Source organism: Miscanthus floridulus, chromosome 14, assembly GCF_019320115.1.
Source record: "Miscanthus floridulus cultivar M001 chromosome 14, ASM1932011v1, whole genome shotgun sequence".
Lineage (NCBI taxonomy): Eukaryota > Viridiplantae > Streptophyta > Magnoliopsida > Poales > Poaceae > Miscanthus > Miscanthus floridulus.
Window position 1 is genome coordinate 59,291,477 of NC_089593.1, and position 25,424 is coordinate 59,316,900.

The 25,424-nt window shown below is 42.1% G+C and overlaps 1 pseudogene; it reads left to right on the forward strand.

The window, feature by feature from the left end:
• The first annotated feature begins 14,159 nt into the window (after nucleotides 1-14,159).
• Nucleotides 14,160-24,273, forward strand: LOC136503507 (uncharacterized; annotated as a pseudogene).
• Nucleotides 24,274-25,424: the final 1,151 nt, after the last annotated feature.

Sequence of the window (25,424 nt, forward strand, 5' to 3'; positions counted from 1 at the left end):
CGCTTGAAACGTCTATTCAGAAACAAAGAACATGCAAAATTGTTGCGATGGCACCAAGAAGACCGTAAGGTAGACAATATGTTGAGACACCTTGCTGATGGGTTCCAGTGGAGAGCAATCGACAGAGAATTCCCAGAGTTTGCAAATGACGCAAGAAACTTAAGGTTTGCTTTAAGTACAGATGGTATCAATCCTTTTGGAGAGCAGAACAGTAGTCATAGCACTTGGCCTGTTACTCTAAGTATCTACAACCTTCCTCCTTGGTTATGCATGAAGCGAAAGTTCATTATGATGCCTATGGTCATCCAAGGCCCGAAGCAACCTGGCAATGACATTGATGTGTACCTGAGACCACTTATTGACGAACTTCTCATTTTATGGAACACTTTGATCTGCGAGCATTGTTGTTCATAACAATCAATGATTGGCCTGCTCTAAGTAATCTTTCAGGACAGTCAAACAAGGGATATAATGCATGCACACACTGCTTCGGTGATATTAGAGGTGTATTCTTGAAAAAATGTCGAAAGGTCATGTACCTTGGCCATCGTCGATTTCTTCCTGCAAATCACCCCGTAAGAAAGAAAGGCAAGCATTTTAAAGGGAAGGCAGACCACCTGACCAAGCCTCACAGCCGAACCGGTGAGGATGTACTCGATATGGTCAATGATGTGAAAGTCATCTTTGGAAAGGACATGGCAGCCAACCTATTTCGAACGACGCTAATGGTCACGCACCCATGTAGAAGAAGAAGTCCATATTTTGGGACCTACCCTATTGGCAAGTCCTAGAGGTCCGCAGCTCAATCGACATGATACACCTGATGAAGAATCTTTGTGTGAACCTGCTAGGCTTCATGGGTGTGTATGGAAAGCCTAAGGACACATTTGAAGCACGACAGGACCTGCGTTGTTTGAGAGAAAGAGACAACCTGCATCCAGAGAAGACAGATGATGGATGCCATTACTTACGTCCTGCCAGCTACACTCTAAGCAAAGAGGAGAAGGAAATCATGTTTGAATGCTTAAACAACATCAAGGTACCATCTGGATTCTCCTCGAATATAAAGGGTATTATAAATGTGCTAGAGAAGAAATTCTGTAACATAAAGTCCCATGACTGTCACGTTCTCATGACGCAAGTACTTCCAGTTGCATTAAGAGGAATTCTACCTCCAAATGTACGTCTAGCCACCGTGAAGCTATGTGCATTCCTCAATACAATTTCTCAGAAGGAAATTGATCCAACTGATCTAGCTAAACTACAGAATGATGTGGTTCAATGTCTCATCAGCTTTGAGTTGGTGTTCCCTCCTTCCTTCTTTGATATCATGACACACCTCCTAGTTCACCTAGTCAAGGAGATTTTCATTCTCGGTCCTGTGTTCCTACACAACATGTTCCCCTTAGAGAGATTCATGGGAGTCCTGAAGAAATATGTTCACAACCATGCTCGCCCAGAAGGAAGCATCGCCAAGGGCTATGGAACAGAAGAGGTCATTGAGTTCTGTGTTGACTTTATTCCCAACCTTGACTCGATTGGTGTTCCTGAATCGAGACATGAGGGGAGACTAAGCAGAAAGGGGACACTAGGGAGCAAAACATATATTGGTACGGAGGATGATTATTTCAATAAAGCGCACTACACAGTTCTACAGAACTCCTCTTTGGTAGATCCGTATATTGAAACACATAAGGATCTCTTACGATCCAAGTTTCTAGGGAAGACTGAAGCTTGGATTATGCGTAAGCACATGGAAACTTTTGGCAGTTGGTTGCGAAAAAAATGTCAAGGTGATGAGAGCATCCATGAGCAACTGTATTTATTGGCTATGCAACCATCATGGCATATCGTAACATACAAAGGGTACGAGATAAATGGGAACATATTCTACACAGTAGCCCAAGATAAAAGGAGTACCAACCAAAATAGTGGTGTCCGCATAGATGCCACAGACCCGAATGGGAATAAGCAGACATATTATGGCCGCATAGATCAAATATGGGAACTAGAATATGCACCTACTTTGAAGATCCCATTGTTCAAGTGCCAATGGGTCAAGGTGACCGGAGGCGGGGTAACAGTAGACAACGAGTATGGAATGACAATAGTAGACCTTAGTAATATTGGGTACAAAGACGAACCATTCGTCCTTGCCAAGGATGTGAATCAGGTGTTCTATGTCAATGATATGTCTACCAAACCAAAAAGAGGGAAAAATGATAATGACTCAACCAAAGAGCCAAAGCGCCACATAGTTCTTTCAGGGAAAGAGTCATCGTGGGAATTGAGGACAAGTTGGACATGTCAGAAGATTATGAAAAGTATGACCGAATTCCGCCCTTCAAAGTGAACAAAGACCCTAGCATCTTGGTAAATGATGAGGACACTCCATGGTTACGACGCGATCATAACCAAGGGACATACATAAAGAAGAAGTTCACTGCTGTGCCCACTTGATGATATAGTGATTTAATGTAGTGTGTGTTTGAAATATTATGTAATAATTGTGAATTCAGATGTTTATTATGTTGTGTTTCAAATTAAATCAATGTTTGATTTGGTGGGATTTCTCTCTCGAAAAGTAAAATTAGGATATTGAGTGATGAAAAATTAAAATATTAACGTTAAAATGATGTGAAAACAAATTTTGTGTCCAAAACCAATAGTTTTAATAATTTTAATTAAACACTATATTTTTGCATTAACGAAATAATAAATATTAGTTACATTGTGTTTTATAATTATAACAAAAAATAAAAAAGTTAGGTTATAGATTTTTCCTATGTGCAATAAAGAAAAAGAAAATCCATATTTTTAACAAAATAATTTTATGCCTTTTATTTAATTTACTATGTATTTAACAAGAAAATCTATATTTCTATTAAAAAATTTGCTCAAAACAGGCGGGAAACGAAACTGCTGGCCACCTTTACTCTGTAGTTTCGTGGCCCGCCAAAAAACCCATTTACTCCCGGTGCGTGTTACCAACCGGGAGTAAAGGCACCCGGTTGGTAACACGCACCGAGAGTAAAGAGACCTTTACTCCCGGTTGGTAATACGCACCGGGAGTAAAGGACCTTTACTCCCGGCTGGTGGCTGGCACCGGGAGTAAATCTCCCTGATATATAACAGCCAGCGCCTGACGCAGATCGATCCGCTCCTCTTCTTCCTCGTCGAACACCGCCGCCCTCTTCTTCCTCGCGCCGCCGTCCGTTTGTCTTCCATGACACCGCTGCCCTCTTCTTCCTCGTGCGGCCTCCACCGCGCGCGCCCGTGGCCCTCCTCCGCGTGCGCCCGTGGCCCTCCTTCGCGCGCACCCATGGCCCTCCACCGCGCCCTCCTCCGTGCGCGTCCGAGGCCCTCCACTGCCGAGGTGATCAGTTCGTCTCTCTATAGCTACGTACATTCTCAGACGGTGGATCGAGTATTATGTTTGGAAATATCACTAGCTAATGATCGTATGTTGATATGGTACATTATTTGTTCTGGTTCAATTATTCATAGTTGTTTCGAATGAACACTATTGGGACTAGATATATTTGCACAAACAAAAAAATGTTATATTTTGCACAAACAAAAAATGTTATATTTTGCTGTGATACCGAATATAGATGTTCTAAAGTAAATTACAAATGTCCTAGATTTTATATACGCAAATATCATATAAAAATGAAGGAAAATGTCAACGTTTCTTCATTTGTGAACTTTGAATACAGATATAATATATTAATGTTGCTAAAGTAATATGAGCATTACATATTTTTTCGGGAAGACTATCTTCAAACTTTATATCATAGCATCAGAGAAGTACTGTGCCTGTAGAAGAAGAAAATAAATTCTTATCATTTTGGAAATAGTAATGGTTATATTAGCAATAAGACACATATACTTACATTTCATAATGACTTATACTTACATTATCAGCATAGAATTTTCTCATATGATGAATGACTACATGGTTCACATGGTACATAGGATCACAACATCACACACCGACACCGCCCCGGCCCGCCTCACATCGTCGTCGTCAGCACGCCGACCCGCCTCACGTCGTCGTCGTCAGCACACCGGCCCCCGCGCCGACACGTATATATACGTCATTTGTATTCATATGCATGTATATATACGTTGCGGAGCACCGCCGCCCTCATTCGCCCATGCGTTTCTATGTATACGGCGGAGCACCGCCGCCCTCGTTCACCCATGTGTACAAACATATATACGGCAGAGTGGAGCATCGCCACTCTTGTCACACCGCCCTCTCTCGCGGCCTAGTCGATCAACATTCGTATTATCATTATCGTTAACGCTAAACAATCACACCAGGGCGAACCACGCTGTTGATGTCACCGACGTGGTTCGCCCTAGTCACCGACGCAATTCGCCCTCGGTCGTTTATGTATAGCCCTAATTCGCCCTAGTACCGACGCAGTTCGCCCTATTGTGGCGAATTGCGTCCGTGACCAAGGGGCAAGATTTAATAATGCATATTGTTCGTAGATTTTACGCATGCAAGCAAAGATTTGATGTACTATATATTGGTTTTGTTTTTTGAAGCTAGATGGCTGACCCGAGAAACATGGATGAGGAGGAGTTGATGATGAATTTGATCAACACTGGCACTCAAGTTGTCGACGATGATGGTGCTGACAATAACGTGCAAGAGGATGCAGATGACGGGAGTCAGTACTTAGCTCTTGAACAAAATGAGCAACAACATATTGGCCAAGTATATATTTTTTACTATTAGATATATATATTATCATATGTCTTATGTGTGCTCATGACATTAAAAATAATGTTTATGTTTTGTAGCCCTCTGGATCGAACATCAACAACTACAACGAAGAGTAAAAATGTTCGAGGTCCCAAAAAGCCATTGGAGGGCCAGCTTTCATCATCTCGGAGTTCAATGTGAATACAGGCGAACTTGGGGGGGGGGGGCAAATAAAACAAAATTCGTGCACCACTGTGGTTACCTTGTACGGGACCGGCTCCCGATTAGTACCCGCGAATGGAAGAAGAAGACCAATGCTCCTCATATCAGTTTTGTCTCCGATCGTGACAAGACATTAATTTTGAATGATGTCTTGGAACATTTCACGCTCCAAACAGATGGTTATGGTGATATAATAGATGGTGATGAATTGAAGGAGTGAGTTAGGGATTGGGCAATGAAGAAGATGGCCACCCAATTTCAGACTTGGAAGAAACACTTATACACGACGTATGTCAAGAAGAACATAGCACCAGATTTTACTGTCCCAGGCCCGATCTCAAAGCAGAGGCCCTATTGGGATGAGTTTGTACAGTACAAGACGTCGGAAGAGGGTGTGAGTCGGGTAATAAAGAACCAACGTAATGCCCAACATAAGACATACCACCATAATTTGGGATCAGGTGGCTACCCGACTGCCATGAAGAAGTGGAACAAAATGGAAGCAGACCTTCTTGCCAAGGGTATCACACCAGAATCACTCGAGTGGGGAGAGCGTGCAAAGAATTGGTTTTTCGCTCATGGGGGAACACTGGACCTAGGAGACAAGGGAACTACGTTTATGGCGCAAGACTGCAAGAAGTAGCAGAAAGATTGTTTTATGCTCAGAGAGCTACTGCTAGTGGTGCGTTCAGGCCCAACAGAGAGAAGGATGAACTGACATACGCCATCAGGACTATTGAACACGGTGGCCGAACTAGAGGCAAAGGAAGTGTCTCGTGGGAGCATGGATTCTCTCAGGACAGACCTTCCTACAGAAGCCGCCAGAGAAAGAAGGAAGAAGAGGCACAACGGCTCCAGAGGTTGGAGGAAGCGGTGCGTGAAGCACAGGAGCGGGAAAAAAACCTTGAAGCGAGAATGTAGGAGGAAATCAGAAGGCAAGTGCAAATAGTAGTGAGTGCAAGCAAGCAGACATCAGAGCCAGGAATCAACATTAGCCAATCTGTTCAGTTAAAAAGCAGCTGCGCTTCCATAAAGATACCAAATCAAGGGGACATAGGACTACGCTTCCCTGTGGATGATGTCACTGAACCTTTTACATCGTGTGAGCTACACATTCCGAAGGGGAATTCCATAATCAAGGTGGCTATCGGTCTTGTTAATCCTATCGACCGAACCAAGACACCAAGGATTCATGGGAATATAATCCAAGAAGGATATGCTACCATCTCGGTAGATAAAGCTGAAAAAGGTTTTAGTGATTTGCCTCTTGACATTCCTGGAGGTGATGGCGAGAAGACTCTAGGAGAAGCAGAGAAGACATTCATTCTATGGCGCAAGCGCTACATCATCATTCTCGGGATGTCGCCTTCACCTCCTCCTGAACTACCTCACCATAGGTGCGGATGAAAACACTACATCATTAATTTATAGTGGCTTAAATAATTAACAATCTGCTCATAATAATATGTCATTCCTTTTTTTGTAGTAGATCCTCCCCCAACCTAAATCCAATTGTTCAATCGCCACATCATGATAGTGCTCTGTACGATGACAATGTGTTGGAAGGCGAGGCTGCATCCACACCATCTCCAAGGAGGTCTCCAACGCCGCAGCTGCCACCTCCAAGGAGGTCTCCAATGCCGCTGCCACCACCTCCAAGGAGGTCTCCAACGCCTCCCCTGCCCTCGCCTACCAAGAAGCCAAGTACCAAGAGGTCAGCCCTGCAAATGAAGAACCAGTCCCCGCCGGCAAAGAAAGCCACCGTGAAACCAAGGGCTATTCCCAAAATAATATCTGAATAGAAGGAAGAAGTAACTGATGCATATAAAAAAGATATGTCTAGATTCTATGACAAACTTAAAAAGAATCAAGAAGCAAGGAGAAACCCAGAGAAACCATACTTCTTCGTAGCTCCAGATATTCTAAGAAAAAAGGTGGCTTCTTACCAGCAACAACAGCAGGAATCTCATAAGTGTCCAAATCAACATTAATGGACTATGACCGCACTCTCACCAAGTCAATTGAGGCGGCACAGAAAAAGAAGCGGACAGGGAAAGGAGTTGCACAACTCGAACAACAATCGCACCAATCAGTCCCCCCGCTAGTTGTTGGTAATGAATATGGTTCAAATTTAGGATTAATGAATCAGGCAAACATACCTCCAGATGTCGATTTGGATCACCTTGGTGAATTTATTGATGAGACTGGTCTCGACCTTTACCAGATGTTTGGTGATGGAAACATTGAGAGTGCAGCGGAGGTTGATATTTGGAAGAAAAAATTTATACTAGGCCAGAGTCTATACAACCCTCAAGCCTTATCTGATCTGGGGACGCAAATGTACCTGCTAAACAAGTGGTACATGCAGGCAGTCTACCGGTGGAGACTTCTGCGTTGGTGTCAGAATTAGAGACGAACATTGGTTCCATGGCGATGATGTTATGTATGTTGACTTTGCAGAATTTCATCAACTATGCCACCTGACCTCTCTGGACAAAGTTATCATTAGCTGCTATTGCCTGTAAGTAATAATTCTTTTGATCTATTATTAAACTCATCATATGTGTGTATATGCATATAAATTATCCTAACAAGTACTATATATATGCAGAGTTACAATGACAGAGCTCAGAAAGGAAGGCTGCAATGAAATTTGTTTTGTTGATCCCCATATAGTATTCAAAGACCTAGTTACTCCAAAGACTAATTGGAAGTCTGAGTCAGAGAGTAACCTCATAAACTTCTTAGTGAACCAACGCCACAAGAAGGATATACACTTTCCCTACAACTTCAAGTGAGTGTTAATAATGTCGATCATCCTTAATGGCTCATATGTTGATTCTAGTTAATTAATGAGTGTTATGCGTTATATCCTATAAACACATGCAGCAATCACTGGATATTGATGGACATCGATCTGGATAAAAGTCACTTGATAATCTATGACTCGATGAGAAAACCACAACAAGACTACCAAGATATGATTGATATTATCCAGAGGTAATTTCGGTATCTCTAGCAACTATATATACACACAAACATGATGATTAACTATATCTGATGACGTGGCAAATTTTTTATTGGGCAGTGTTTGGAAAACCTTTATTGAGAAGCAACACATGGGAAAATGCAAAGCGCTACTGAATGTAATCCCTTTGAAAGTAAGTCCCATGAATCGCATCATCTTTATTAATTAAACATATAGCTTTCACCAGATCACCAGATTGGATGACAAATCTTTTTCTCGTAAAGTGGTGTCTGAGGTAGGAACAGGAGAACAACTACTGTGGTTACTATGTTTGCAAGTTTATCAAGGTGGTCTCCCAAAGAACTCCTATAGAGAGACTCAAAGTACGTTAAAAATAAACTATATATTTATTTAATTATTATTATTGATTGTGTTACTATGTCTTTATATATATATATATCTTTTTTGTACATATATTAATTTATTTTCCTTTAATTCAAACCTGTAGGCTCGATGGTTGGAGGAAAAGGTCATACGGCAAGACCAAATCAAAGCAATTCAAGAGTCTATAGCCGGATTTTTTAATGAGCAGGTCATCGATTCCAAGGGCAAGTTCTACTTCGACCCAACACTGCCATTGAAGCCGAGGATGAGAGGAAACTTGTTATATCACAACAACTGTAATGCAATCTTTTGTAATATCTGCACATGAAATAATATAATGTAAAATACACATATGCATGCATGCATGTAAATATATATATGATGCATGCATGCATATATATATATATATATATATATATATATATATATTTCTATGCTTGAATTGTGTAATTTAATACGTTCATTGTGCTTGAACCGAAACATACTATACGCGCGTATAAATGTATAATTAGCAGCGTACAATACGACTTCGAAAACCTATTTTGAAAAGAAAACAAAAAAATGAAAAGAAAAGAAAAAAGAAAAAAAACCTTTAGTCCCGGTTCGTATTACCAACCGGGACTAAAGGGTGCCGGCCATCGTGGCATGTCAGGAGGCACCTTTAGTCCTGGTTGGTGTTACCCACCGGGACTAAAGGTCCCCCTTTAGTCCCGGTTCGAACCCAGGACTAAAGGACCCCCCCTTTAGTCCCGGATGCTTGCTCCCGGGTGGGGAACCAGGACTAGAGGGGGTTCCCCACCGGGAGTAAAGGCCGTCTCTGTACCAGTGGACATATGCCCCCTCTGGCTGGAGTTTTTGAACAACTCTAGCACCAGTTCCGCTACAGCTAGGTGGATCTCTACCTAATGTCAGAACAACACATGACTCATCGAGTGAAGCTCCTGTGAGTGCAGGAGTCATTTTGTACTGTAGAGATGAACCTCTGTTCCGTGGCTTCTCCCGCTAAAAAAAGAGCTAGCTTTTTCTATAGCTTGGTTTGTATATTAGGATTTAACGACCCTATAAATGTTACATTTTCCCTTTCATTTCTCACACTCACGGCCTATTTTCATCCACCATTTCTCCAAATAGAGTCATATGCTTACCTAAATATCCCTTGTTGAACAATTATTAATTTGTAGAGTCCAAAAGCCTACTAACCGGGTGGAATTAACATAGGGACTTGTATCTAAAATTAGAATTCTGAAAAGAAAACACTAGAAAACCACCACCACGTCAGACCCTCTTTAGATGGCACATTGGGCAGTGATCTTTCACACAACGCCATCAAGATTTGCGACGTGCGTTATCACCTAAAATTGATCGAGAAAACAGAAAATCCCATGTCAAAGGACATTTTGTGTATAGTACATTTTATGTGTGTGTCACACAAACAAACAAATACCATTCTTTATCTAGCCAGTGTCACGCACACATACAAGTGATGTTGGAGTGAATCAATAATAAAACAAAAGGAAAAAATGTGCTTCAGCGTATTATACTTGACAAATTAAGCAACAACGGTTTATCTAGTTAAACCATTGTTGCTTCATTTGATATGTATAATACGTCGAACCACACAGACTTCAATAAAATGAGCCTAGTGGGGGTTGAATAGGTGATCAACAAAATGTAGACAACACTTCTAAAGTAGAATAGTACTTGTTGCCAAGTGACCAAAGGATGTAGATGTTGACCACTTGGTAAAGTCCTTTGGTTGTTCCTACAAGCACATGTTCACAAGAGTAGCAACCGGTGAAAAGAACAATGGGGGCAAAGTCCAAAATAATCACAACCTCAAAGAACTCAAAGAGGGAAGCGATTTTCTTGATCGATCGCTTGAGGCATTAGTTCTCAAACCCAAAGGACTCAGAGCTCATGCGATGGTGGGCTACAGATGAACACAAGAAGGACGATGGAGTGCTACATCACCCATCCGATACACAACAGTGGAAGGACTTTGATACCAAGTACCAAGAATTTCATGAAGATCTGAGAAACATAAGGTTCGCTTTGAGCACTGATGGAATGAAACCTTTTGGTTACAGGACCGTCACACACAGCTCATGGCCAGTTATCCTGTTGATCTACAACCTCCCAACATGGTTGTGTCATTGTGGCTGACCATTATAATATCAGGGCCGAAAGCACCAGGCTTCGACATAGAAGTTTTTCTGGAGCCGTTGATACAAGAAATAAAGACACTGTGGAAGCATGGAGTGGAAACATGGGATGAGCTTGTTTAGAGTACCGTCACATGTAAACCATCATTTTTCTTACCATCACTAACTACCATGGACAGTTTCCCCTTTTAGGACAAATCAAAGGACTACTATAATGGCACTGACGTACTTGTTACTAATGGTCCTTAATTTGTCGTATACATCCTACAATGAGACCATCTAATGTATACTTTGGGAATTTTGGAATGTTTCTAGGACATAGAGCTAACCTGCCTGATGTAATTACCGCAAACGTCATATTGCTTTGATCATGCAAAACTGATGCTATAAGTACGACATAACGACAACAAACAGATCCCTGTTTGTGCTGTCACAACGACAACTACATTAGTCTAAGCAAATTTGTCTACCACGACTTGGCATGTTGCATGGTTTCCCATGCCAACTGGAACGTTTTCTATAGAACACGTGTTGATATGACATATGCCCTCTCTAGCTGGAGTTTTTGAACAACTCTAGCTCCAATTCCGCTACGGCTAGGTGGATCTCTACCTAATGTCAGGACAACACGTGACTCATCGAGTGAAGCTCCTGTGAGTGCAGGAGTCATTTTGTACTGTAGAGAAGAACCTCCGTTCTGTGGCTTCTCCCGCTAAAAAAGAGCTAGCTTTTTCTATAGCTTGGTTTGTATATTAGGATTTAACGACACTATAAACGTTACATTTTGACTTTCCTTTCTCACACTCACGGCCTATTTCCATCCACCATTTCTCCAAATAGAGTCATATGCTTACCTAAATATCCCCTGTTGAACAATTATTAATTTGTAGAGTCCAAAAGCCTACTAACCGGGTGGAATTAACATAGGGACTTGTATCTAAAATTAGAATTCTGAAAAGAAAACCCTGGAAAACCACCACCACATCAGACCCACTTTAAATGGCACATTGGGCAGTGATCTTTCACACAACACCATCAAGATTTGCGACGTGCATTATCACCTAAAATTGATCGAGAAAACAAAAAATCCCATGTGAAAGGACATTTTGTGTAGAGTACATTTTATGTGTGTGTCACACAAACAAACAAATACCATTCTTCATCTAGCCAGTGTCACGCACACATACAAGTGATGTTGGAGTGAATCAATAATAAAACAAAAGGAAAAAATGTGCTTCAACGTATTATACTTGACAAATTAAGCAACAACGGTTTATCTAGTTAAACCATTGTTGCTTCATTTGATATGTATAATACGTCGAACCACACAGACTTCAATAAAATGAGCCTAGTGGCCGTCGAATAGGTGATCAACAAAATGTCGACAACACTTCTGAAGTAGATTAGTACTTGTTGCTAAGTGACCAAAGGATGTAGATGTTGACCACTTGGTAAAGTCCTTTGGTTGTTCCTACAAGCACATGCTCACAAGAGGAGCAACCGGTGAAAAGAACAATGGGGGCAAAGTCCAAAATAATCACAACCTCAAAGAACTCAAAGAGGGAAGCGATTTTCTTGATCGATCGCTTGAGGCATTTGTTCTCAAACCCAAAGGACTCAGAGCTCATGTGATGGTGGGCTACAGATGAACACAAGAAGGACGATGGAGTGCTACATCACCCATCTGATACACAATAGTGGAAGGACTTTGATACCAAGTACCAAGAATTTCATGAAGATCTGAGAAACATAAGGTTCCCTTTGAGCACTGATGGAATGAAACCTTTTGGTTACAGGACCGTCACACACAGCTCATGGCCAGTTATCCTGTTGATCTACAACCTCCCAACATGGTTGTGTCAGGAGATAAAGTATTTGTGGCTGACCATTATAATATCAGGGCCGAAAGCACTTGGCATCAACATAGATGTTTTTCTAGAGCCGTTGATACAAGAAATAAAGACACTAGCTCATGTCCCCTCTGGCTGGAGTTTTTGAACAACTCTAGCTCCAGTTCCGCTACAGCTAGGTGGATCTCTACCTAATGTCAGAACAACACATGACCCATCGAGTGAAGCTCCTGTCAGTGTAGGAGTCATTTTGAACTGCAGAGATGAACCTCCGTTCCGTGGCTTCTCCCGCTAAAAAAAGAGCTAGCTTTTTCTATAGCTTGGTTTGTATATTAGGATTTAATGATACTATAAACGTTACATTTTCCCTTTCCTTTCTCACACTCATGGCCTATTTCCATCCACCATTTCTCCAAATAGAATCATATGCTTACCTAAATATCCCCTGTTGAACAATTATTAATTTGTAGAGTCCAAAAGCCAACTAACCGGGTGGAATTAACATAGGGACTTGTATCTAAAATTAGAATTCTAAAAAGAAAACACTGGAAAACCACCACCACGTCAGGTTAGTGCATGTCCTAGCTGTTGAGGTGTTTACAAAGACTACTTTTTAATGCTTGCCTCTGGGGCAATTACAAACTTCCTAGAGCTCACCATAGTGAGTTGGGAACTTCATGGACAGCTCCTAAGTCAACATGGAGCTCAAGATGATCCCACATTTCTCTCAAGGTAAAGAATAAAAACAAAAACTTGAAGCTCAATACTATGTATTATGATATGCATGTTTACTAATGTGTGACCATGTCCCTGATGCACCTAGTTGTAGCCATTATTCCTTGTTCTTCATGATCATGCCTTGAAGTGTTGCTTTTTTTAATTCCTAGGCTACCAAATTTTTTAGCTAAAACATGATGAATGCGCCTTGAAAACCACTTGTAACCCGGACCGGAATCAGTTTAAACAGTTTCGAGACGTGAGGTGGTAAGATGTCCAGTGTGGAGTTTGAGAAGGAAAAGCATACCACAAATAGTTCAGGGAGGTAAAAGAGACTTGTTCTGCGTAGCAATAGCTTAGCGTCATTGTGTGTCCGACCCATTCTAGACTAAACAATAGTGGTAGATTGCTTTCCTTGCTAGCTCAACATAGCAGTGTGGAGTTTGAGAAGGAAAAGCATACCACAAAAAGTTCAGGGAGGTAAAAGGAAGAAAGGGAGCCGGAAAAGGTCACAACATTGTGAGGCAGAAAACTGTGTCTTCACGTTCGCATGTGCGCGTGCGTGAGCGACGTCTAGAGCGCACCCGTCGGCCCATTGCCGATCGCGGTCGAGCTGCATTCCGGCAGCCGGCGTCAACAAGCGCTCCCGATCTCCCGATCCGGCCACGGGCCACCTCAATCGAACTTGGCGGCGGCGCTCCACCTCCAAGTGCCACAACCAAGGAGGCCAGGCGGTCATGAGGCACTGCCTCAGGGCAGGCTCCGGTGCTTGGCAGCTGCTATTCGCGCTTTGGCGGCTCACCCACGTTCCTCGATCCGGCACGCCCTTTGAGGAACGGAGGAGCATGGCGCTTACGCCTCCTCCCCGTGAGATGCGAGCGGTCCTGCATGGCTACGGATGCAAGCGGGGCGGGCTGCGTGCCAATATTTTGGGCTGTGCGGGTGCCTGCTACACAAGCGCTTGCAAACTGCACCATCCTGGCACATCCTCAGCAGCCGGAGCAGGGGCGGAAGCGCCCTTCTTCTTCCTAGCGACGGGGGCCTCGGCAGCTGGAGTAGACGACGATTTCTTCTTAGCCGGTGCGGTGGCAGGGGCAAAAGTGGGCTTGGTCGAGTAGACAGATGAAATGACGGCGATGGTAGAGTCTTCGCCTGTTTGCGGGTGTGTGCAGGATTTCACGGGCTTTGCTGATTGCCCACTTTTGTTAGCAGGATCGCCCGCGCTTCAGTCTGCAATAGAAAAACAAGTGGCCCGCGGTTGTCCAGCAGGTCTTTTTTGCATCCTTGCTTGGTGCATTTGGAATTCGCGGCTTCTACTGGCTGATCCATAACATTGTTCCACTTAGTGTTGATCACACACTTTTTTTTTCTTTTTCTCTTTTTTATTTTTGCAATTGCCGATCGAGCTGTGGCTTTCCTCGGGGCTCCGTCATATCATATGGAGCTTATTCTAGCTTATTTGTTTCAGGCTTCGGGCTTTTCGAATTCGCTTTTGTTTTTTCTAATAAATCGTCAGCGACTTACCCGCCATGTATGTGGTTTTGTTGTTGTGCAGGTCCACGCAACGGTTCTCCTATACAACTACTACCACTGGAAACAGTTCCCGCAACTCGAGTTTGCCTGCCCCCTTCGGTTCTGCATGTCCGCCTCCCTCACCGTCACCATAAAAAATCTGCTCATGTACCTGAACCATCCCCAGAACCAAAATGCTGAGGCGGGTTTCTTGGTTACTGACAAGGCAATCATCGACGCCTGCGACATTGCTGAGGCGCACGACCCCACCAAGGACTCCCCCGAGATGATCATGTGGCCGATCTCCAGGATTGCTGGTATGCTTCTCAATTGGACAAAGAAAGCATGCTTGCTCGAGCATGGATCCCAAACCAAGGGTGTCTGGTCGATATTTGAGAAAGATATCAGCAGTGACATGTCGGTGCAGGGGTCGTGTATTAAATCTACGCCACTTCCTTCTGAACCATCCATGCTTCAGCGGATTGGATATTCAGAGGTGGAGCCCAAAACAGGTTTGTGCTATAGACACTTCTACAGTTTTCTTCTTCAACTTAATTACAGTGCATTGTATGTATGCACCCTTATTCCTTTTCTAATAACTAGAGCAATTGGATGCAGCCTTGTTGTGGCTACTGGCTAGGCTACAGGTCCATGCCGTGTGCTCTTTGCCGAGTGTTACACTCGGCAAATCGTTTGCCGAGTGTTTTGTGGCCTTTGCCAGAGTGCCTGTGGCACACGACAAACTTACTGTTTCCGGTAGTGATGCCAAAATTTGTAGTAGAATTGTAGTTCACCCACAAGCACATGGGCAAAAATATGGTCATTTTGTGGAGTTAGGCTAGCTGGTGTGGTTTCGCTGGTCTCATTTAATTTGATTCTATACAAGTTGTTTTGCTACCGGAACATTATTTAATATGGTCTTGCATCCACTAGCACATTAGAGCAAGTATAATAGCGGGCTGTAAGCCGACTAAATGCTGAGGTGGAGGAGAGAGGGGAGGAGAGAGAAGAGAAGCGGGCTATAAGCTTACAGCCGGCTTGGGCACAAGAACCAAGAAAGTCTGTGAGAGAAACAAGTGGGCCATGTATTAACTGTAAAGAGCTAACTACTATATGAGTGGGCTGAGAGAAGGCTGCAAGGAACCTTACAGCCAGAAAGCCGGCTGTATTATTAGCCTTGCTCTTAGGGGCGTGATTGGTTGCATGTACGAGGCTCAGCCAAGCTTCCTGGTCTTGGGTGTCGGCCTAAGTTTGCTCCATGCAAAAGCCGCCCCCAAGCCTAGCTCGCCCCATGAGGAAAAAATCAATGTTTTGATGGCCGCACGCACGAGGCGAGCGCGCGGGAGAGCGTTTCCTTAAAGACTGGCTGCATTTTCCGTGCATTTATTTATACATGCATAAAACCAGATGGCAACTCAGCTGTGCTAGGTTGTTCGCGCACAATGTATTTCTGTTATGCTATAATGGATATGGGGTTGCCTCCAATGGAAAAGAGGTTGTTTCCGTGTGAGCAACCAAACATATATAACCGTCCTGCATGCATCCAGCATGGCTGCTGAGGGCCTGGATGCCTAGAGCGAGCCAAGCTCGGCCGGGAAGCCAACTAATCGCGTCCTAGAGTTACTTAATTAGATTGTGTTCATGAGCTGATAGCAATCAATGCTCTTTTCTAAATTACACCAAATTGTGTGCTTGATACACAAGTTGCCTGGGAAGCGTAATTGTGTGCTTGATTTTCATTGATTTTGCAAAGTCTATGCTTGTGCTCCTATCTTTTGTATGTCTTAGTATGTCTCCCACACTTTTATTTTAATAGGTATGAATCATACACATTTGCGTTTTATCGAAGAACATCGGGTGTACACACTGAATAATAAAGGGACAGCTACCATGTTGTTCCTTATGCACTATGATCAGACAGTCGACAACAAGCTTAAGGAAATGCCTTTAGATATGATCAAAGGTTTGCTTTTCCACTGTTCCCACTTTGTACCATTGCATGTTGTAGACCTAGTCAATAAGCACATCATATCAGGATTAATGTCATTTGAGGAAGCAAATCAGGAAAGTGGATAGATTGGTGTCCAATTTAGTGGAATCCTAGGCACACCATTAGCAGGTGCTAATATAGAAGCTTAACAAGTGTGATTAGGAGAGAATTAAGGGGTGATTGGGATATGTCATGGGCCTATCGATAAGGATGGTTTGCATAGGAATCAAGTAAGCCTCTATATGTAAGGAGAGGAGATGTATCAATCTAATCAAGGAGGAATTAGAAGGAAAAGGCCTTCTCTCCTGCTCAGCCGTGAGCAAGGCCCCCGGCCAACCCCCTCTCTCCCTCGCAACCATAATAGCCACCATAACATCTCGAATGGGTGGTGCCAGGTTCTGATGAGCCGCCGTCGGATCCTATCGCCAAGGAGCTGACCGTCCTCTCCTAGTAGGTGGTGTCTCTCTGGGTGCATCTAGAGGCCCTGGAATCTCGACAACAGGCGACCACCACTACCACCATAAACGGTGCCCAGTAGATCCAAGTTGAGGGCGAGATGTTGCAGCAGATCAAGCAGCCAACAGACATCATGACGGAGCCGGCAGGGAAGATGCTTAGCCGTCAGGTGTTAGTAGCGGTGCGGCTACAGGCTGCTGTTCGTGGCACCTAGCGGGTGGGCAGGTGCGGGAGATGCACGATCAGTAGCTGATTCAGCCCCACACCCCATCACATCTCCTCAAAGTTGCGCATAACTACATGGAGGACCTCGATCTTGTCCGCTGCGTCGGGGATCTTGAGCCTGTGGTTCCCCTGCAGGCGGCGGACATGGTATTTTCCCCACAGGCAGTGAATATGAACTGAGATTCTCCGGCGACGGACGTTGGGGAGGCACACCCCTCCTTGTCGTTCTCCATTGGAAGCCCACATCTCTTCACTATGTGGCGTGGACCAACAGCCATCTAGCATGGAGAAGGCATGGGATCATAGCTAGGCACGCACCGCGTAGCGCCGCCGCAATCCGCCACTGGCCAGCCATGAGGGCACCTCTGCTGGTCGCTGTTGCGACCACTCCCAAGTCTCGACACCCGCGCCAAACTGCGCCATAGGATCTAGGTGAGGTGGCTGTACATGTGCAGCTCCGACGTGTGGATGATGTCCACCTTATATTCTGCAGGCAGCAAGTTTGGTTGCAGCTCGAGGACGAGCTACTTCTCCATGAGGGGTGTAGTGTTAGAGGTGTAGCGTTAGAGGCAACAAATCAGGAAAGTGGCAGATTGGTGCCCAATTAAGGGGAATCCTCGGCGCACCATTAGCAGGTGCTAATATAGAAGCTTAGCAGGAGTGACTGGGTGAGAAATAAGGGGTGATTAGTCTATGTCATGGGCCTATCGATAAGGATCTCTTACTTAGTGGTCAAGTAAGCCTCTCTATATAAGGAGATGAGATGTATCAATCTAATAAACTAAGAATTAGAAGGAAAAAGCCTTCTCTCTGGCTCGATCAGGCAAGGCCCTTGGGCGGCCCCCTCTCTCCCTTGTAACCATAATAGCCACCATAATAGATTCAGCAATGGTTACTTTGCTAAAGCTCTCTTCACGCTTTTCAAGATACTTTGTTTCATGTGTATGTGATATAATGCTTGTTGATTGTCCCTCCTAAATGAGTTGCTTTGCCAGTGTTAACACACAATTTTTCAATCGTAGTAATTTATAAAAGTTGTCCCTATTGTATTTCTTCATTTCCTCTGACAGGATGAGTGGTCCTATATTTGAAAGTGGTTCGTACCCAACAACGAACATCTGTTGTTGATTGCTATCATTTACTGCCATATAAGGTCTTCTTAAACGTCCTAAACAGGTACACTTAAAGATTTATTTCAGCTGATTATGCATGAAACCATTATCGAAATGGTGTTCTTCTTACAACTCTTTTAGGTTAATGACTAAAGATTACTCTCACATGTTGCAGGGACTGGCCTTTGGGATCTTCACTGAGCGTGCCAAAGGAACAAGAAGTTAACAGTAATAGCAAGTCCAAAATGAAAAAAATAACCACTGATGTTTCAACTCCAAAGAAAAATAAGCAGGTGGTAAAAGCAGTTGGTGATAGTGGTACCAACAACTGCAGCACCAGCAAAAACAGAACAGACAGCAACACGAACTGCAAAAAGAAAATTTGAAGCCTTGACAAAAGTTGCTACCTACGCAGAGCACTGTGGATGGTCAGAGCCCCACAAAATACTTACAAGCCAGTGAGTCTATCGATCTTATAGTACTTCGCTACTTCGATTTTACAGATCCATTGTTGTTTCTCCTTATCATTATGATAAAGTCACTTAATTTCAGGTGTCCAAATGGACAAGAACAGACCAGAGAACAACTCTAAAAGTAGAAATGTGCCACAAGATATCATTCCGGTAAAGAACTCCGTATGAGCTTGAGAAAAAGATGCATTGAAATCAGGCGTGATGTTTCTAGTTCACTAATAATTAATATTTGCAAGTTTATGTGTAAAACTTCAACTTAAAGAATTCTTTTAAAAAAATACTTGCAACTTAAATAATTAATTATCTTTCTGTCACACCCAATTTTAAAGACAAAACTGAGTACTAAATATGTGTGCCCAGGAAAGTCAAATCACACATATAGCGACAAATTACAACAGTATCAAGAGATAATGCTTTATTATATAACGAAATATACTCATATTCAATACTTACATCAGAGTATGGCGAAACTGTTGGTAATCTTTAGGCTCCATCCTTCACAAGGACGGCTGACTGTGGGTAATATATGCCTAGCACTTCTATCAATCTTCTGGGAACTCCTCCGCGATTCCATCAATCTTCGGAGCAACTTTTCTAGAGTCTGTGGTGTGGGGAAATAGCAAGGGTGAGCACATGTCGTACTCAGCAAATATAACATATGGGGTTAATGGGGCTCAAAAGGATGACACTGGTTTACTACGGTTAGCTTTTAGTTAGTCGTAATTTTAAGTAATTGAGTAGCATCAAATTTATCATAAGGCCCACATAAACACATGATCAGATAAACATGAATAATGAATAGCAGTAAATAATTAATCATTAATGATAATCTATTCCGTAAGAGTTTCAAGGCCGCTCGTGACCATGAGCACGGCTGTTATAACAGTTTTACACTCTGCAGAGGTTGTACATCTTTACCCATGAGCCGTGATTTACCCTTTCGTCCGAGGTGACCAGCCTCTTGACCCACTACCAAGGAAGGTCGGCAGAGTTCACTATGAAGTCTTTTAAAGGTTCATCTAACTAAGTTAGGGCAGCAAGGTTTCTGTGCCCTGCGAATATAGAGCCCCCTTTCCAAAGGCACACTCACGCAGAAGTACTTTTAGGAACAGAGGTCACACTACACCCAACCCGAAACACACCCTCTTGCACCATAAAGGTAACCACTAACAAGCTAGAAAAGCTCCTCATACTTGACTAAAGCCAGAGCCATATAGCACTCATGGGTGTACTGTAAGTCCCGGTGACCACTTACAGATAAGTCATTAGGGAGAGGAACCTAGAGCTTCATAAAAACTATGCTCTAGCCTCCTTTTTCCTTGTTGCTAAAAAGATCTTTTAGTGTTTATTGCATATTCCATTACTCAAGTTACAAGATCATGGTTTCAATTGAGCACTAGCATCATACTACCCAATGCAGTACCCCTTAGGTGAGAATCCAAGATATCAAATAGCTAGGAAAATTACTACGGTTGCTAAGGTAGACACATGCATATGATTAAGTTATTAAAGTGAATAGGACAACAAGGATGATCCCATGCTATACTTGCCTTAAACACTTGCTCAACTCACACCATCAGCTTTCGGTCATCACCTTCTGATCTTTGGCGCCCACAAATGGATCTCGTTTACTAATAGCAAGCACAACACATAGGCAATCAAACAAGCAACAAATAAAAGCAACTAAGAGTAATAGAGCAAGAGATTTAAAACAACGTGCTAAGAGGGAACTCGTTGCTACAATCGAGAGAACGCAAGAAATGTCGATAACGAAACTATCATTAAAAAGAAACGACTATCAAGAGTTTTATATTATAAAAGAAGCAACTACGGGTTTGATTTATTTTAATTAAGAAAAACTATATGAATAGTATTAATTCCGATTAATCAAAATATATTTAGTTTTCAAAAGTCGAGTTATAGCTAATCATGTTTTAGTCATCATATAATTTAATCAGATTAAACTTTAGCATTTACAAAACAAAGGTGCATGTGAGAGCATATAAACAAGTTTTATATGACCTTGTTTATCCTAATCAAATTATAATTTAGAAACATATTTATGTTAGCAATTAATCATGTTATCAGTTATATATAAAATACATAAGTATAAAACCTATATTGATTTTAATTATAAAACTAGATACAAGTATATTAATCAATTTAATATTTAACTATATATATATATATAAACATGTGACATGAAAAACGTTAATACTACTGTGTAGAGCACGTCAGCATGAATCTAACGCAACTTGAACAAACCGAATCAGAATTAAAACGAAGGAAAGACGGAGATATTACAAACTTAATTATGGCATCTTCATCCTTGGCTGTTGCAGATCGTGACGTCCATGGCCTTTGGAACCTGCTGCCATTCTCGTAGGGGATGTCGGCCAGGGAAGCAAAGGCAGGGCTGAGCTGAGCACGAGCCTGAGACTTGGAGGCCTCGACTCCCACCTGCCCACGTGCGTCATCTGTGACGGGCGGTGGCCGCTGGTGGCCAAAGGGCTCCCAAACTAGCCATGCACGCACGGTAGTAGCGCACGCGCGCTCGCCCAGCGGGCTACGCGGCACCGGAGAGCCAAGCAGCGTCCGGAATCGAAGGAGAACAAGAAGCCAACCATGGTGAAGTTCACCGGAAGCAAAGAAACAAAGAAGAAAAGGTCAAACGGTGATGTATTCATGCAACCAAGTATACCATGACGTGGAGGACAAAGAGGGATACCTCATGGTGTGGTGTTGATGTCGGAACGCGACGGTTAGGCCGAAAAAGCTCGCCGAAGAGTCCGACGCTGACATGACAGGAAGAGAGAAAATTCTAATTTACTATATAAGGGATTTCCCAAACTAGGGGCTTTCCCTTACGTAGTTTTGGTGTGTTTTAGCCAAGGGGTTGACACACACACACACACATATATATATATAATATATATATATATATATATATATATATATATATATAAAGAGAAAAACTTCCCACATCCACGTTAACTAGCGATATGGTACTAATTGACGTTGCATCGTCCACTTGCACTAATAGGCCTAAATAAACATTAAAGCCCATTAGTAAATAAAGACATGGGCCTTTAGGATTTATTAGAATTATTGCACATGGGCTTTAAGCGTTGGAAAATAAAGAGAGATTTTATTATTTTTGGAATTAATTAATTTCGTGGATAAAATAATTCTAGAAAAGTCTAGAATTATTATTTAAGCTGTGAAAAATACTCCGAAAGCTTCGAAAATTCATATGAGGAACCAAAATAAAGTATTTGGAGCTCATGATAAGATAATTTGGAGCATCTAAAAATTAAATTATGCTTACAGTGGACACAAGTTCTAGAAAAAGCCGAAAAATTTCTCGAGAAGTTTGTAGAGATTGATTGACGGGACGAGGAGTTGAAAGGAGCGATTTAGGTTACCAAGAAAAGATTTTAGGAAGCTCCCAATGAAAACTTGAGCTGAGAAACAAGAAATTTTGATTGTAGAAAAAGATAAAGGCATGTCAAAGAAGGAAGATCGACCTACTAAACATATTTTAAAGACTTTGCTCACTCTCAACACACAAAGAAACAACAAGCAAACATCACATCAAGCAATATCCGGTCAAATTAATTTAGAAAAGTTTGAAGATTCATATTTTTCCTATAACTAATTGATGCTAACTTAAACTAAACTTGAAAAATTTTATCCAAATATCAAAACATTTATTTTAATTTGTGTTTTCTATGCACAACCCAAAATCAGAAATTTTGGGGTGTGACACTTTAAGATACCAGATGTTGATCCTGTAATTAGCGACCATGCCTTGAAAAGCCGAAAGGAGAAACTAACTGAAAAGTCTGGTAAGGACAATCCTATCCCAGAAAAAAGGAAATTTGTTTTCCCTATTATTGATTACTCCATATTGAAGCTCCAAAATCTTAATCTGTATACTTCAATTTGCATTTCAGGTGGCATCACAGATAACATGAATGTTCAGAGGTATACAACACTGCAATTACTTCAGAAGATGCGAGATGATACAGTATGTTACGTATTGCAATTCATTTCTGAAGTTACAGTGGTGCTTGTTGATCATAATTCTTCTCTTCGTTGATAACCTAATGTGTACTCATCTTAGTCTATCTATGTTTCAGCTCCATGAGCATTTTGTGCTTGGAGATCGAAGTGCTGAGTACGAAATGGACATTCAAACAATCTTGACAGGTAATTTACCTTTTCACAACTAAATCTAGATAAATTGGACATTAACAATGTGAAATCAAATGATCTTGTGGCAAACAACTTGTCTTTCCATTCTACAATGTTACTAAACGTAGCACGAGGCCCTTGTACTCTTAGGCTTCGATTTGTATATGTGAACCTTAGTCCTGAATGATGGAGTTGGGCGTCACCATCCCATCCAAACAAGGCTGCAGAATAGAAGTGCATGAACATTATTTAGCCTTCCAAGGACAACTAGCAAGATAACTTCAATTATTCCCGCAGAATAATTGTAGACCTATATATATATATATCAACATATCTTTTCGACTGTGTGATTGTTGCTTATCAACCTCAATATTTTACCTTCAAGTTGTATTAAACCAGTGCGTATCATTTCCAAACCATGTGCAGAAACGGAGATGACACCTAAAGTAACCTCAATCCTGAAGAAATATGAGAACAGTGGGAAGATGATGGAAGTTGGCAATCCAATTAGCTCTGGAGAAGGATGCCAACCAATGAACATAAAGAGGAAGAAACTGAAAGAAGCCATACTTCATTCTACGCAACAAATGCCAGGCAAGAAACATCATCTGATGTAAATTATTATCATGACTGCCTCTACAATGCTCTGTCTGACAGTAGTCATTGCAGCAACTGGATGACATATGCCGTGAGAGCAACTGGATTCTTCCAAGATACGAAGTACTTCCTTCAGTTACCAGTGGTGTGTGGTTGATAATCACTGATTTTTCAAGTTTCTGCATGCCGTAGCATGATGTCCATGGACCATATAGGCGTCAGAATAATGCAGTCAGATTTAGGCTTCACAGTGTGCTATTCTTGCACTGGGAAACTGACATACATATAGCGGGCGACATTTATCATATAAAGCTACCTTTAAACTCGGGCTCTGATAGGTGCTTACACATGTTGCTATACCATACTATATGCATGATCTTAGAACATATACATCCTAATCACAATTTGAATTAGTCAAATGTCCGCTGGTAAATATAATTGGAATCTCTTGTTGCTCCAGCTCGGCTGCTTGGGCAAACTTTCTCATAGCTTTTAATTCCTACATGTTTGATCTTTTACAGTTTGTACTCCTATATTGGCAGATATGTACAAGGCCAGTGTCCACCTTACGGGCCCAGATTTCAACTTGAGTGCAGATGATGATATGAAGGTCACCCCTCATGAGGCACGAGACTCAGCGGCATCTAACATGCTGTCTCGGCTTCAACAGAAGGCAAGGGAAGACTAGGAGAGCAGCATGTCTCCACACAACCCCTGATGCTGCATCCCTGCTGATACAAATCATCCTGATCATTTGACTAGAACGATGACATTCAGATTATTTAGTTGAGCGTTGTTACAAACAGAGGCAGTAAGCACACTTTTGGTGTCCATGGGCATGTCCATGTGTGGATTTCCTGGTTGTTTGTGACTTGTACATGGAGCAGCAGATGTAATTTGATCTGGATAGCTACAACGTGGTGGGTTCTGACTCGCTACATGCTGTTGTTGTCTCTAGTGCCATTGTAGGGCATGTGGCCAGGCTTCTAGTTGTGGTCGCAAGTCTTATTCGTAATGTAGCCTCAGTGATGCTCTTGTTCTAGTCTATTTTGGTGCTTCTGCGTTTCTTTTCATGTTTTCTCTGTGGTTTATCATTAGTGCTTTGGTAAGTGTAGGCTTACCAATGCACTGTGATTGCTTTCCTCATAAAATAAGTGCATAAGCACGGTCGTGAAAAAAAAAACATGCTATCCACACAGAAAGTCAAGCAAGAGTGCAGTGCCGTTAAATTCATTTTTCTTCATTATAAACCATACTTGTGTGGACGACATGAGTTAGATCATTGTCTGTGAGATAGATGAACAAGGATTTTAGGCATTCATATTTTAAGGGTGTTGGTGATAAATTGCTCACCCTTTCCATATGCATCATCTTTGGAATACATGATATATGATATCTAAGCTTAATCTCTTTTGGACATTAAAGTAGATACAGAGAAAACGATATAATCTCCATTTATAAATAAATGAGAGGTACAAAAAAAGATTCATCATTTATAAAGTAAGGGTACAGATCGAGAAAAGGCTATAATAGTCTGCATTTATTCAAGGGGGAACAATATATGTTGGCACAACACATCCATATAAATTTGCTGACCCGCCGGGAAGGAACTCACTCCAATCATATCTTGTGCTATTTCCATGAATAAAAAAATAGAGCAGAGGGTTCAAGGATGCGTGAGATTGTGAGACATGTGGCACATAGATTTGCTTGCTTTGGTTGGAATGGGAGAACTCAGTAACTAAAGAAGCACGATTAATTTCCTTCATCTCATGCTTGTCCTCTTGTTACCTAACCAACAAACGAACAAACCGATGGCGTCGTGGAGTACCAGACATC